The 12,579-nt window shown below is 42.0% G+C and overlaps 1 protein-coding gene across 4 annotated transcripts in view; it reads left to right on the plus strand.

Annotated features, from left to right (window-relative positions):
* The first annotated feature begins 7,861 nt into the window (after nt 1–7,861).
* The window catches only part of LOC119737354 (solute carrier family 26 member 6-like), a 45,243-nt gene continuing 40,525 nt past the window's right edge, over nt 7,862–12,579 (plus strand). For 2 of the 4 annotated variants that reach the window (XM_038211646.1, XM_038211651.1), the window contains exon 1: nt 7,862–7,943. The gene's annotated coding sequence lies outside the window, so the exon portion shown is untranslated. Of the gene's footprint in view, nt 7,944–8,181; nt 8,203–12,579 lie in introns of those variants that run through there. The other 2 variants (XM_038211647.1, XM_038211650.1) reach the window with 2 other exon arrangements.

Here is a 12,579-nt window from a genome sequence, read left to right on the forward strand (position 1 = left end):
TGCCCACAATTTTTAATACTCTCCATTGAGGTGTTCGAGACACACATGAAAATTAAAGCTTATTTTATCAACTTTCTTTGTCTTTTCAATTGTTGAGTGAGGGTAATCTGATGACTTTTGGGAGAAATTTCCTCCGAATGATTACCCCTTAAAATAGCCCTGAAGCCCATCGCCATTTTGAAAAACGATGCCTACACTCCTTTGCAAACTAGGGCGCTTTTAGGGCCTCAATTTCATCCAAATTGTACAGAAATACAAGCTCAAGTTCCAGTGCACGGCTTCCACTCATAGTTTGTAGGAACCCTCAAGTTCGTGGCCCACAATACGCTCAATAGAAGTCAGGCGCGGATCCAGAGCAGGGGTCGAATCCCCCCCCCCCCCCCCCCCCTCCCCATCCCGCCCCGCCAATCCCGCTCTGACACACACTAATAATGTATAGGCTATACAATTATGAAAAATGATAAGATCGGATAAAAAAATCGAACGGGCCTGACTCCTTCCCCCCAGTCCGCCAAAATTTCGAGATCCGCCCCTAATACCTGTTTCAGGCTACATAATAATAGTGTTCATTGTCGCGTAACGACAAGACATGTTTAGCACACGGCCTAGGACTAATGAGGCTGCCGTATACAATTTTCCAAACAAAACAGTTGATTCATTATTTCCCGAAATATCGACTTCGATTCTGTTCGCCCATGGAGCCAAAACAGATGCACACAGCAGTGCTCCGGGTTTCTCCGCCTATTATTAAGACAAATTGTTTTTGAGGAGAATTCCAAGGAAGCCTGATGGCCGAGTGGTTAGATTCGTCCTCCACGAATCGCGGAGCCCGGTATCGAATCCCGTCGGTGTCTTTTTGCTTTTCAACGCACGCGTTCTATTCAGTCATTATAAGATGTTTAATTTCCCGTCGTAAATTACCAACGGTACCTTAGCTTAATCGGTAAGCTCTGCGGCTGGTACTGTCCGTGAGTTCCAGGTTGGCGCCTTCGTATAGGTTCAGGGCATGTGGTCCACTCGGAGGATCAGGGCTTAGGGGCCGCCCTGTTCCTCCCTTAGCTCTTGCTTTTACATGGTGCCTGGCCCTCCGGGGTTATATGGATGGACAGGGAAGGAAGTGTGTATTGGCCGGGACACCCGAGAGCCCAGAAGAGAACTAAGGGGCGGGCTGGGGCATTGTTATGGCTCAGACCGACCCCTGAAAGCTTGGCTAGCACATAACTTTTTGATTTTTTTTATCTCTATTTTTTTCAACTTTTGGTTAAGTTTGATATTTACAGCCGCTCGGCAGGTCTACGGTAGTATCCAAAACTAAACCAAGGTCTGTGTCATGAATCAATAAATATTTAGCAACTGACTATTGTCCTAATCAAAACGAAGTTTCGTTCGATCACTATGACTATACCATTATTCATGGCTCTATTTCCAATTGACGTAAGAAACGCCATGCAATAACATACCGGGGAAAATAAGGATGCACATTGTAATATATATATTAGGGGCCATTCAGAATTTTCAATGTTTTAAAATTTCGACTATTTTTCCAAATTGTGGGTGGGTGGGTCAAGCTAAATAATTGAAAATCGAAATTCACTTTTCATGGAAAAAAAGATCCAAGTCTTTCCGAAAGTACACGCAACCCGCACAGGCCCGCCAGTGGGATGTAATGATGTACATGCAAGTGCATGTACATGTACATGTACATGTACATGTACATGTACATGTACATGTACATGTACATGTTTTGTTTTTTTAATACTGCGTAACAAATCAGTTTTTTTATAAATCGAAATTAGGGGTGGGTGGGTGGGTCAAAATAATTTGGAAATAAAGTCGAAATTTTAAAACATTGAAAATTCTGAATGGCCCCTTAGTAGTAGTATTTTTTTTTTTGTTTTTTTTGTTTTTATTTTTTTTTTTTTTTTGGGGGGGGCGCTATTTTTTGACGTTGGTGGCGCCACTTACACCCCTTTTATACTACTCGAAAATAGGCCACATACATATCACCAAGTTTAAATCTTGGAACTAAAAATAAAATACCCAAAAAATACCAAAAACCTCTCTTTTCAGAAAAAAACTCGACATTTTGAAAATACACGTAGGCTCTTTATACCAACTTTTATAAAAATGTCATACTTCGTGACAATTTGTCAGTGACGATGCAGTAGGCTATTTCGATGATCTCTAAAAAAAAAAAAAAAGATGCTGCGTTGTTTGAAAAGCGCCACCTACTGTCCGACACTGTCCATAAGTTTTAACAGTGCCCCTATGGCCATACAATAAACTGCCATAGACCCCAATGATAAATGCCCCCACTTCAGAAAGTCAGGAAAAAATGCCCACAATTTTTAATACTCTCCATTGAGGTGTTCGAGACACACATGAAAATTAAAGCTTATTTTATCAACTTTCTTTGTCTTTTCAATTGTTGAGTGAGGGTAATCTGATGACTTTTGGGAGAAATTTCCTCCGAATGATTACCCCTTAAAATAGCCCTGAAGCCCATCGCCATTTTGAAAAACGATGCCTACACTCCTTTGCAAACTAGGGCGCTTTTAGGGCCTCAATTTCATCCAAATTGTACAGAAATACAAGCTCAAGTTCCAGTGCACGGCTTCCACTCATAGTTTGTAGGAACCCTCAAGTTCGTGGCCCACAATACGCTCAATAGAAGTCAGGCGCGGATCCAGAGCAGGGGTCGAATCCCCCCCCCCCCCCCCCCCCTCCCCATCCCGCCCCGCCAATCCCGCTCTGACACACACTAATAATGTATAGGCTATACAATTATGAAAAATGATAAGATCGGATAAAAAAATCGAACGGGCCTGACTCCTTCCCCCCAGTCCGCCAAAATTTCGAGATCCGCCCCTAATACCTGTTTCAGGCTACATAATAATAGTGTTCATTGTCGCGTAACGACAAGACATGTTTAGCACACGGCCTAGGACTAATGAGGCTGCCGTATACAATTTTCCAAACAAAACAGTTGATTCATTATTTCCCGAAATATCGACTTCGATTCTGTTCGCCCATGGAGCCAAAACAGATGCACACAGCAATGCTCCGGGTTTCTCCGCCTATTATTAAGACAAATTGTTTTTGAGGAGAATTCCAAGGAAGCCTGATGGCCGAGTGGTTAGATTCGTCCTCCACGAATCGCGGAGCCCGGTATCGAATCCCGTCGGTGTCTTTTTGCTTTTCAACGCACGCGTTCTATTCAGTCATTATAAGATGTTTAATTTCCCGTCGTAAATTACCAACGGTACCTTAGCTTAATCGGTAAGCTCTGCGGCTGGTACTGTCCGTGAGTTCCAGGTTGGCGCCTTCGTATAGGTTCAGGGCATGTGGTCCACTCGGAGGATCAGGGCTTAGGGGCCGCCCTGTTCCTCCCTTAGCTCTTGCTTTTACATGGTGCCTGGCCCTCCGGGGTTATATGGATGGACAGGGAAGGAAGTGTGTATTGGCCGGGACACCCGAGAGCCCAGAAGAGAACTAAGGGGCGGGCTGGGGCATTGTTATGGCTCAGACCGACCCCTGAAAGCTTGGCTAGCACATAACTTTTTGATTTTTTTTATCTCTATTTTTTTCAACTTTTGGTTAAGTTTGATATTTACAGCCGCTCGGCAGGTCTACGGTAGTATCCAAAACTAAACCAAGGTCTGTGTCATGAATCAATAAATATTTAGCAACTGACTATTGTCCTAATCAAAACGAAGTTTCGTTCGATCACTATGACTATACCATTATTCATGGCTCTATTTCCAATTGACGTAAGAAACGCCATGCAATAACATACCGGGGAAAATAAGGATGCACATTGTAATATATATATTAGGGGCCATTCAGAATTTTCAATGTTTTAAAATTTCGACTATTTTTCCAAATTGTGGGTGGGTGGGTCAAGCTAAATAATTGAAAATCGAAATTCACTTTTCATGGAAAAAAAGATCCAAGTCTTTCCGAAAGTACACGCAACCCGCACAGGCCCGCCAGTGGGATGTAATGATGTACATGCAAGTGCATGTACATGTACATGTACATGTACATGTACATGTACATGTACATGTACATGTACATGTACATGTACATGTTTTGTTTTTTTAATACTGCGTAACAAATCAGTTTTTTTATAAATCGAAATTAGGGGTGGGTGGGTGGGTCAAAATAATTTGGAAATAAAGTCGAAATTTTAAAACATTGAAAATTCTGAATGGCCCCTTAGTAGTAGTATTTTTTTTTTTGTTTTTTTTTTTTTTATTTTTTTTTTTTTTGGGGGGGGGCGCTATTTTTTGACGTTGGTGGCGCCACTTACACCCCTTTTATACTACTCGAAAATAGGCCACATACATATCACCAAGTTTAAATCTTGGAACTAAAAATAAAATACCCAAAAAATACCAAAAACCTCTCTTTTCAGAAAAAAACTCGACATTTTGAAAATACACGTAGGCTCTTTATACCAACTTTTATAAAAATGTCATACTTCGTGACAATTTGTCAGTGACGATGCAGTAGGCTATTTCGATGATCTCTAAAAAAAAAAAAAAAGATGCTGCGTTGTTTGAAAAGCGCCACCTACTGTCCGACACTGTCCATAAGTTTTAACAGTGCCCCTATGGCCATACAATAAACTGCCATAGACCCCAATGATAAATGCCCCCACTTCAGAAAGTCAGGAAAAAATGCCCACAATTTTTAATACTCTCCATTGAGGTGTTCGAGACACACATGAAAATTAAAGCTTATTTTATCAACTTTCTTTGTCTTTTCAATTGTTGAGTGAGGGTAATCTGATGACTTTTGGGAGAAATTTCCTCCGAATGATTACCCCTTAAAATAGCCCTGAAGCCCATCGCCATTTTGAAAAACGATGCCTACACTCCTTTGCAAACTAGGGCGCTTTTAGGGCCTCAATTTCATCCAAATTGTACAGAAATACAAGCTCAAGTTCCAGTGCACGGCTTCCACTCATAGTTTGTAGGAACCCTCAAGTTCGTGGCCCACAATACGCTCAATAGAAGTCAGGCGCGGATCCAGAGCAGGGGTCGAATCCCCCCCCCCCCCCCCTCCCCATCCCGCCCCGCCAATCCCGCTCTGACACACACTAATAATGTATAGGCTATACAATTATGAAAAATGATAAGATCGGATAAAAAAATCGAACGGGCCTGACTCCTTCCCCCCAGTCCGCCAAAATTTCGAGATCCGCCCCTAATACCTGTTTCAGGCTACATAATAATAGTGTTCATTGTCGCGTAACGACAAGACATGTTTAGCACACGGCCTAGGACTAATGAGGCTGCCGTATACAATTTTCCAAACAAAACAGTTGATTCATTATTGCCCGAAATATCGACTTCGATTCTGTTCGCCCATGGAGCCAAAACAGATGCACACAGCAATGCTCCGGGTTTCTCCGCCTATTATTAAGACAAATTGTTTTTGAGGAGAATTCCAAGGAAGCCTGATGGCCGAGTGGTTAGATTCGTCCTCCACGAATCGCGGAGCCCGGTATCGAATCCCGTCGGTGTCTTTTTGCTTTTCAACGCACGCGTTCTATTCAGTCATTATAAGATGTTTAATTTCCCGTCGTAAATTACCAACGGTACCTTAGCTTAATCGGTAAGCTCTGCGGCTGGTACTGTCCGTGAGTTCCAGGTTGGCGCCTTCGTATAGGTTCAGGGCATGTGGTCCACTCGGAGGATCAGGGCTTAGGGGCCGCCCTGTTCCTCCCTTAGCTCTTGCTTTTACATGGTGCCTGGCCCTCCGGGGTTATATGGATGGACAGGGAAGGAAGTGTGTATTGGCCGGGACACCCGAGAGCCCAGAAGAGAACTAAGGGGCGGGCTGGGGCATTGTTATGGCTCAGACCGACCCCTGAAAGCTTGGCTAGCACATAACTTTTTGATTTTTTTTATCTCTATTTTTTTCAACTTTTGGTTAAGTTTGATATTTACAGCCGCTCGGCAGGTCTACGGTAGTATCCAAAACTAAACCAAGGTCTGTGTCATGAATCAATAAATATTTAGCAACTGACTATTGTCCTAATCAAAACGAAGTTTCGTTCGATCACTATGACTATACCATTATTCATGGCTCTATTTCCAATTGACGTAAGAAACGCCATGCAATAACATACCGGGGAAAATAAGGATGTACATTGTAATATATATATTAGGGGCCATTCAGAATTTTCAATGTTTTAAAATTTCGACTATTTTTCCAAATTGTGGGTGGGTGGGTCAAGCTAAATAATTGAAAATCGAAATTCACTTTTCATGGAAAAAAAGATCCAAGTCTTTCCGAAAGTACACGCAACCCGCACAGGCCCGCCAGTGGGATGTAATGATGTACATGCAAGTGCATGTACATGTACATGTACATGTACATGTACATGTACATGTACATGTACATGTACATGTACATGTACATGTACATGTTTTGTTTTTTTAATACTGCGTAACAAATCAGTTTTTTTATAAATCGAAATTAGGGGTGGGTGGGTGGGTCAAAATAATTTGGAAATAAAGTCGAAATTTTAAAACATTGAAAATTCTGAATGGCCCCTTAGTAGTAGTATTTTTTTTTTTATTTTTTATTTATTTATTTTTTTTTTTTTTGGGGGGGGCGCTATTTCTTGACGTTGGTGGCGCCACTTACACCCCTTTTATACTACTCGAAAATAGGCCACATACATATCACCAAGTTTAAATCTTGGAACTAAAAATAAAATACCAAAAAAATACCAAAACCTCTCTTTTCAGAAAAAAAATCGACATTTTGAAAATACACGTAGGCTCTTTATACCAACTTTTATAAAAATGTCATACTTCGTGACAATTTGTCAGTGACGATGCAGTAGGCTATTTCGATGATCTCTAAAAAAAAAAAAAAAAGATGCTGCGTTGTTTGAAAAGCGCCACCTACTGTCCGACACTGTCCATAAGTTTTAACAGTGCCCCTATGGCCATACAATAAACTGCCATAGACCCCAATGATAAATGCCCACAGCATGCTCAAATACCGAAGATTTTGAGGGCATGCAAATCGTGATTTGGCCGGCGCAGGCAATTTCGGACCGATTTACTGGTCTGCACCCCTATGGTAGTACATGCACAGCTGGGGGTACTGCCCAAACAATGATGAACGCATTGCGTATGCTTAAAGAATGACCCACAATTCCACTTTTTACCGTTTAGGTCTGGCTCGAATCGCTTTACGCGATCCCCTGCCGTCTAATACACTGACGTTAGGCAAAATAGTCAGACTTTCGCGAAACATCGAATGAAAAGGGAAACATCAAATGCATATTGCAAAAGATCGAATGCAAACATACCGATGAAACATCGAATACAAATAGCTGGAAATGTCAAACATGTATTTAAAACATTGCTCACATAAATATCGCAAATATATTGTAAAACAACACACACAATTGTATCGAAAAACATCGCACATTTAATGCAAAAAATCGAACATAATATGGAAAACATCGCACATATATATCGTCAAAAACATCGCACATATACATTGAAAATTGCAGATAAATGTAAAACATCGCACACATATATTGAACATCGCACATATGTTGTAAAACATCGGACAAATATATTAAACATCGCGCAAATAATGAAAAGCATCGCACACTTATATTGAACATCGCACATAAATGTAAAAGATAACAAACACATATTGAACATCCTACATATTGCAAAATATTGAATATTGCAACGTTTGACACGCCATAGCTACGACTCACTAGTTAGTTTAGTCGGGTCCGACTAAGCGCGTCGTTGAGAAAATGGTCTGGTACCTAGTCGCGCAAAGCACGCGCTGATCTCTATATAAACCACGTTGAGATTTAACCGGCTGGCTAGTCGTATTCGGACGGCGGACATGGCGATTGACGGGTGTTCATCGGTCCTGTGACTTGTGAATGTCATGTGAGTTTTATTTTTTGTTTACAGAAGGATCTACATAAATAAATGGAATTTACTCGTCCTGACATTGCGCTTCATATAAGCTGACATCGTCAATACACGGACAGAAGTAGAGTCAGTTTTTATCTGAAAACAAGGCGGTCATACTAAAAAGCGTCAACACAGCGTCAATGGTCAATGGTCAACACACTCCAAATCGTCAACACAGCGTCAACACAGCGTCAACACATCCAAAATGCATTAAAAGTGACAAAAGTAGTATGTAAGTTGTAACCCATATAGTATGGTCAGAAACAAGATTTTGACTTAAAATTAATAAGTTAAACGTTTGAAAATTGCGATTTTCAGTTCAAGAAAATTGGCTCTCCGTGCCGCTGTGAAATCGGCTGCCATGTTTCCTCAGTGGCAGTGGGGACAGTGAAAGGTCATTTTTTTTCGCGTGAAAATACTTTATTTTTAACAACGAAATGGAAACTCAAACTAATGGAAATAAGTTTTATTCTATGCTTTACAATTATGGAGTAATTGCAGAATACCCCGCCACTCGGAAAAACACCCCTAAAATCACTGGCTACGAGGTTGGAATCTCTGCAAAAGAAACAATTCAAGTCCATTGCCAGCTACGCGGATACTGAGTGGAGGTCCATTATTTGAGAACGAAGCAACACAAAATGAATGGGAGTTGCTGAAAAAAATTCTAAGTCCAAACCAACCACCCTGTTGGCGGCTACGAGGCTACGGAGTGGGAGTCCCTTGAATATGCTTGAGAACGAAGCAACACATAAGGAATGGGAGTTGCTGAAAAAATTCGAAGTCCAAACCAACTACCCTGTTGGCGGCTACGCGGTCACGAAGTGGGAGTGCAATGGAGCATGACGCATAGTACATACAAGTAGCGCTGAGAATGTTTATCATGTTTATTAAGGTCAATCAGCCGTGACCTCGTAGCCGGCTACGAGGTGGATAGATCGAGTGGCGGGGTATTCTGCAATTGTGCCACAATTATGTACCATATTTGTTAATCCAGAATGTGTTTTGGATGTGTTGATGGTGTGTTGACGCTTCTGTCATGTGTTGACGCTTTTTAGTGCGACCCAAACAAGGTAGGACTCGGATCGGGGCCGGCTGTGTGTAATTTTCTTTTAAACTTTATAAAAAAAATTAGCTGTAGCCCAGCTGTATTAACATGATTAAGGCTCATACTATAGTCACTGATAGTGCTACATACCGTACAGTAGTTCCCCCCCCCCCCCCCGGCACCTTGCCCCTTTACTTGGCCAACTCGCCTTTTCACAAACTTGCCCACAACCAGCCCCCCCCCCACCCCCATACATGTGTACAGTTATTGGTACAACTAGAAATTAGGGCTATTACACTCTATATCTGCGCCTCCGTACGGCTGCGTGGAGGCGTGGAGCGGCAGTTGACCTACCTCCGAGAATTGCGCCCTCTATCCGTGCGTGACTCCGCGCCTCCAGTGCCCTGTCGCCCTCCCTTCCTTTGCGAGGAAATTAAAAATGGATATGGATGCTTCGTTCTCAAAAAAATACCGCCGGAAATTGCGCCCTCTATCGGCGCGCGTCTCGGCGACTCCACACCTCCAGTGCCCCGTCGCCCTCCCTTCCTTTGTGAGGAAATTAAAAATGGATATATGGATGCTTCGTTCTCAAAAAAATACCGCCGAGAATTGCGCCTTCTATCGGCGCGCGTCTCTGCGACTCCGAAACTGCGCACCTCCAGTGCCCCGTCGCCCTCCCTTCCTTTGCGAGGAAATTAAAAATGGATATGGATTATGGATGCTTCGTTCTCAAAAAAATACCACCGAGAATTGCGCCGTCTATCGGCGCGCACTCCGCTACTCCGCGCCTCCAGTGCCCCGTCGCCCTCCCTTCCTTTGCGAGGAAATTAAAAATGGATATGTGGATGCTTCGTTCTCAAAAAAATACCGCCGAGAATTGCGCCCTCTATCGGCGCGCGTATCCGCAACTCCGTGGCTCCGTGCCCCGACACATTTACAAGCGCGCCCTCCCTTCCGATCCTTGATGAGAAGACAAGTGCATTCGCTGTACTTAACACTTTTTGCAGGTTTGCATATTATTATATTGTAGCCTATTACTCGCCGGCCTCGATCCATGCCTCCAAGCAGAAAAAAACCCTTGCTGAAGTCATTTTCAAGAAAATGGTATTTTTGTATAAATTTCCAACGGTGGTCGGCCGACCACCGTTAGAAAAACCTTACAATTTTTTTAACTACTGCTCTAAATTCATCATTTTTTCAGTCCAAATTTTGTTTGCTATTGGTTAGGGCCTACATGTTCATGAACAGGTGCAGGCCAGCTAGACTGGTTCCCTTACCTTACAATTGTCCGGCATCTATAAATTGATCCGTTTTATCTTAAGTGGAGTCAGGGAACCAGACTACTCCACCATTTGTGTTTTTCTTGGTTTTTCCAGCATTTTTGATCACAAAATTTCAAACATGTCAGTGTAACGATATTTGATCTATTAGTATTATCGATTATAGTAACCCCTCAAACATGTCAAATAGTTCATTTCTGAAAATTACAGCAAAAGCCAATGATGTACCTTCCCTTTAATTCATTGCAACAATATTTTTTTTTTTTGGGGGGGGGGGGTAGATAATGTGTGTACAGTATGTACTTTTCTTACACACGCTTTGTATTTCAGGCACATCTGGCGAGGTCCAATTTATTCTACGTACAGAACATGTATCCCTGTTGTTTAGATTCTGGCAGGGCCTATATCGATGTTCTCAAATTGTATGCAAAATGATGTTGGAACAAAAACAAACAAGTAGGGGACAAGCAAGCATAGGCCGGAGGAAAAACACAAAGGAGAGATTAGGCAAGGGAATTAGGCAGGGAAGGAAGGATTAAGTGTGGCAGTACATGTAGGTAAAGATCAAAGGGGATGAAGAAAGGGGAGGGGGGATTAGGAACAAAGGAGTGTGGTAGTTGATGAAGTGTTAAGGCAGTATAAGGTAGGAGGTGATAATGAGGCATGGGAGAGGAACAAAGGGGTGTGATATTGGGTGAAGTTCAAAGGGGAGGACATCAAAAGAGGAAGTGATAAACCCCAAAGGTTGCAGACCAGTAAATAAGGCCAAAAAAAAAAGTCTCCGGTTTCTGGTATGCGCGCGCGTCGGCAAAATGAAAAAGTTTTTTTTTTCAATGAAAGATGATGTCTCAAAACCGCCAAACTCACTGGTTTGACTGGAATCCTGCTGCTGCACAATTTTAACGTGTTTTTAGAGGGGGTTATGATCGAGAATAAGCTTTACGTGTATGTGGCCTCTCCGCACTAAGTTTAGTTGGGCACCATTTGCAGTCATCAGCTGACATTTGAAGCAAAAAAATCAGGTTAAAAAAAAAAAAAAAGGCCGCGTCGCCGCACCACTTTTTGGGCAAGCTCCATACCAGAAACCGGAGACTTATTTTTTTTGGCCTAAACTGTCATAGACCTCGGTGATAAAAACGCCCTCTTGCAAAAATTTGGAAAAAAAATACATCTCTCCAAGGTGTTTGCGACACACATCAAATTAAAGCCTATTTCATGATCTTTCATTTTCTGTTCAATTTTTTGGTGGCTTAACTGATGACTTTTGGGAGAAAATTCCATCCAAAGATGATCACTCCTAAAAGTACGGTCCTGAAGCCCATCACTATTTTGAAAAAGGATGCATGTTGCAAAACAGAGCAGTTTTATGGCCTACATGTGTATGTAGCTAAATGGAGTTTCTTCTGAATTTCACAGAAATACAAGCTCGCAGTCCTCTTTACGGCTTCCACCCTTCTGTTTTACAAACCCTCAATTCATGGCTCACAAAATGCTCTAATACCGAAGAATATGAGGGCATGTTTGCAAATCATGATTGTGCCAGTGTAGGCAATTCCGGGCCTACATGTTCATACATGTAGCCCTAACCCCTGGCCTGCACCCAAAGAGGGTTAGCCAGGAGGATTATCTGTAACAATAGACAATGGAGAAATTTTTTTTTAAAGACTTTATAGACTCCAATGCCCTCTACATTGTAGGTTATAGTCTTCTAAATCTTTGTTCTGCTGCTTTCGGGAGTCTTTACTTGAATGATAGATGGTTTGCTGGATATCTTTCATATTTGGTCAATATTATATGTGGGGCGCTGTGGTCAAATGGTTACGGTGTCCAAGGTTAATACGGTGTTCAAGGTAACAAGAATATAGGCCAGGGTTAATCATAAATTTTTGTCAGGCTCAAAGATCAGTTTGATTCTCGAGCAACAGGTTCACGTACACGTACCGGTACCTGTGCATATGTTCAGTATAATCATGGAGCTATTGTAAAGTGTATAATGCACCATTACCTGAGATGAACAATTTCGTTCGTGCATTACATACAGTGGTGTTAATTTTAAACCTGCATGTATTCTAAAGTCAGATCTAAACACCGTTAGGCTTATAACGTGTACTTGATTGGACCATTTTCACTAGTACATATGTATCTCATGCACCGTTAGTCTCCAGCAACCTGAACTGTGGAGGAGCAATCACCCGTGGTAAAGTGATAACGTATCTTGAACAGACATGACAGACTGATAAAGCATACTGTATTTATATGTAGTCAGTTGGTGAATGCAGAG

The sequence above is a fragment of the Patiria miniata genome, unplaced genomic scaffold (genome assembly GCF_015706575.1).
Source record: "Patiria miniata isolate m_02_andy unplaced genomic scaffold, ASM1570657v1 HiC_scaffold_3, whole genome shotgun sequence".
Lineage (NCBI taxonomy): Eukaryota > Metazoa > Echinodermata > Asteroidea > Valvatida > Asterinidae > Patiria > Patiria miniata.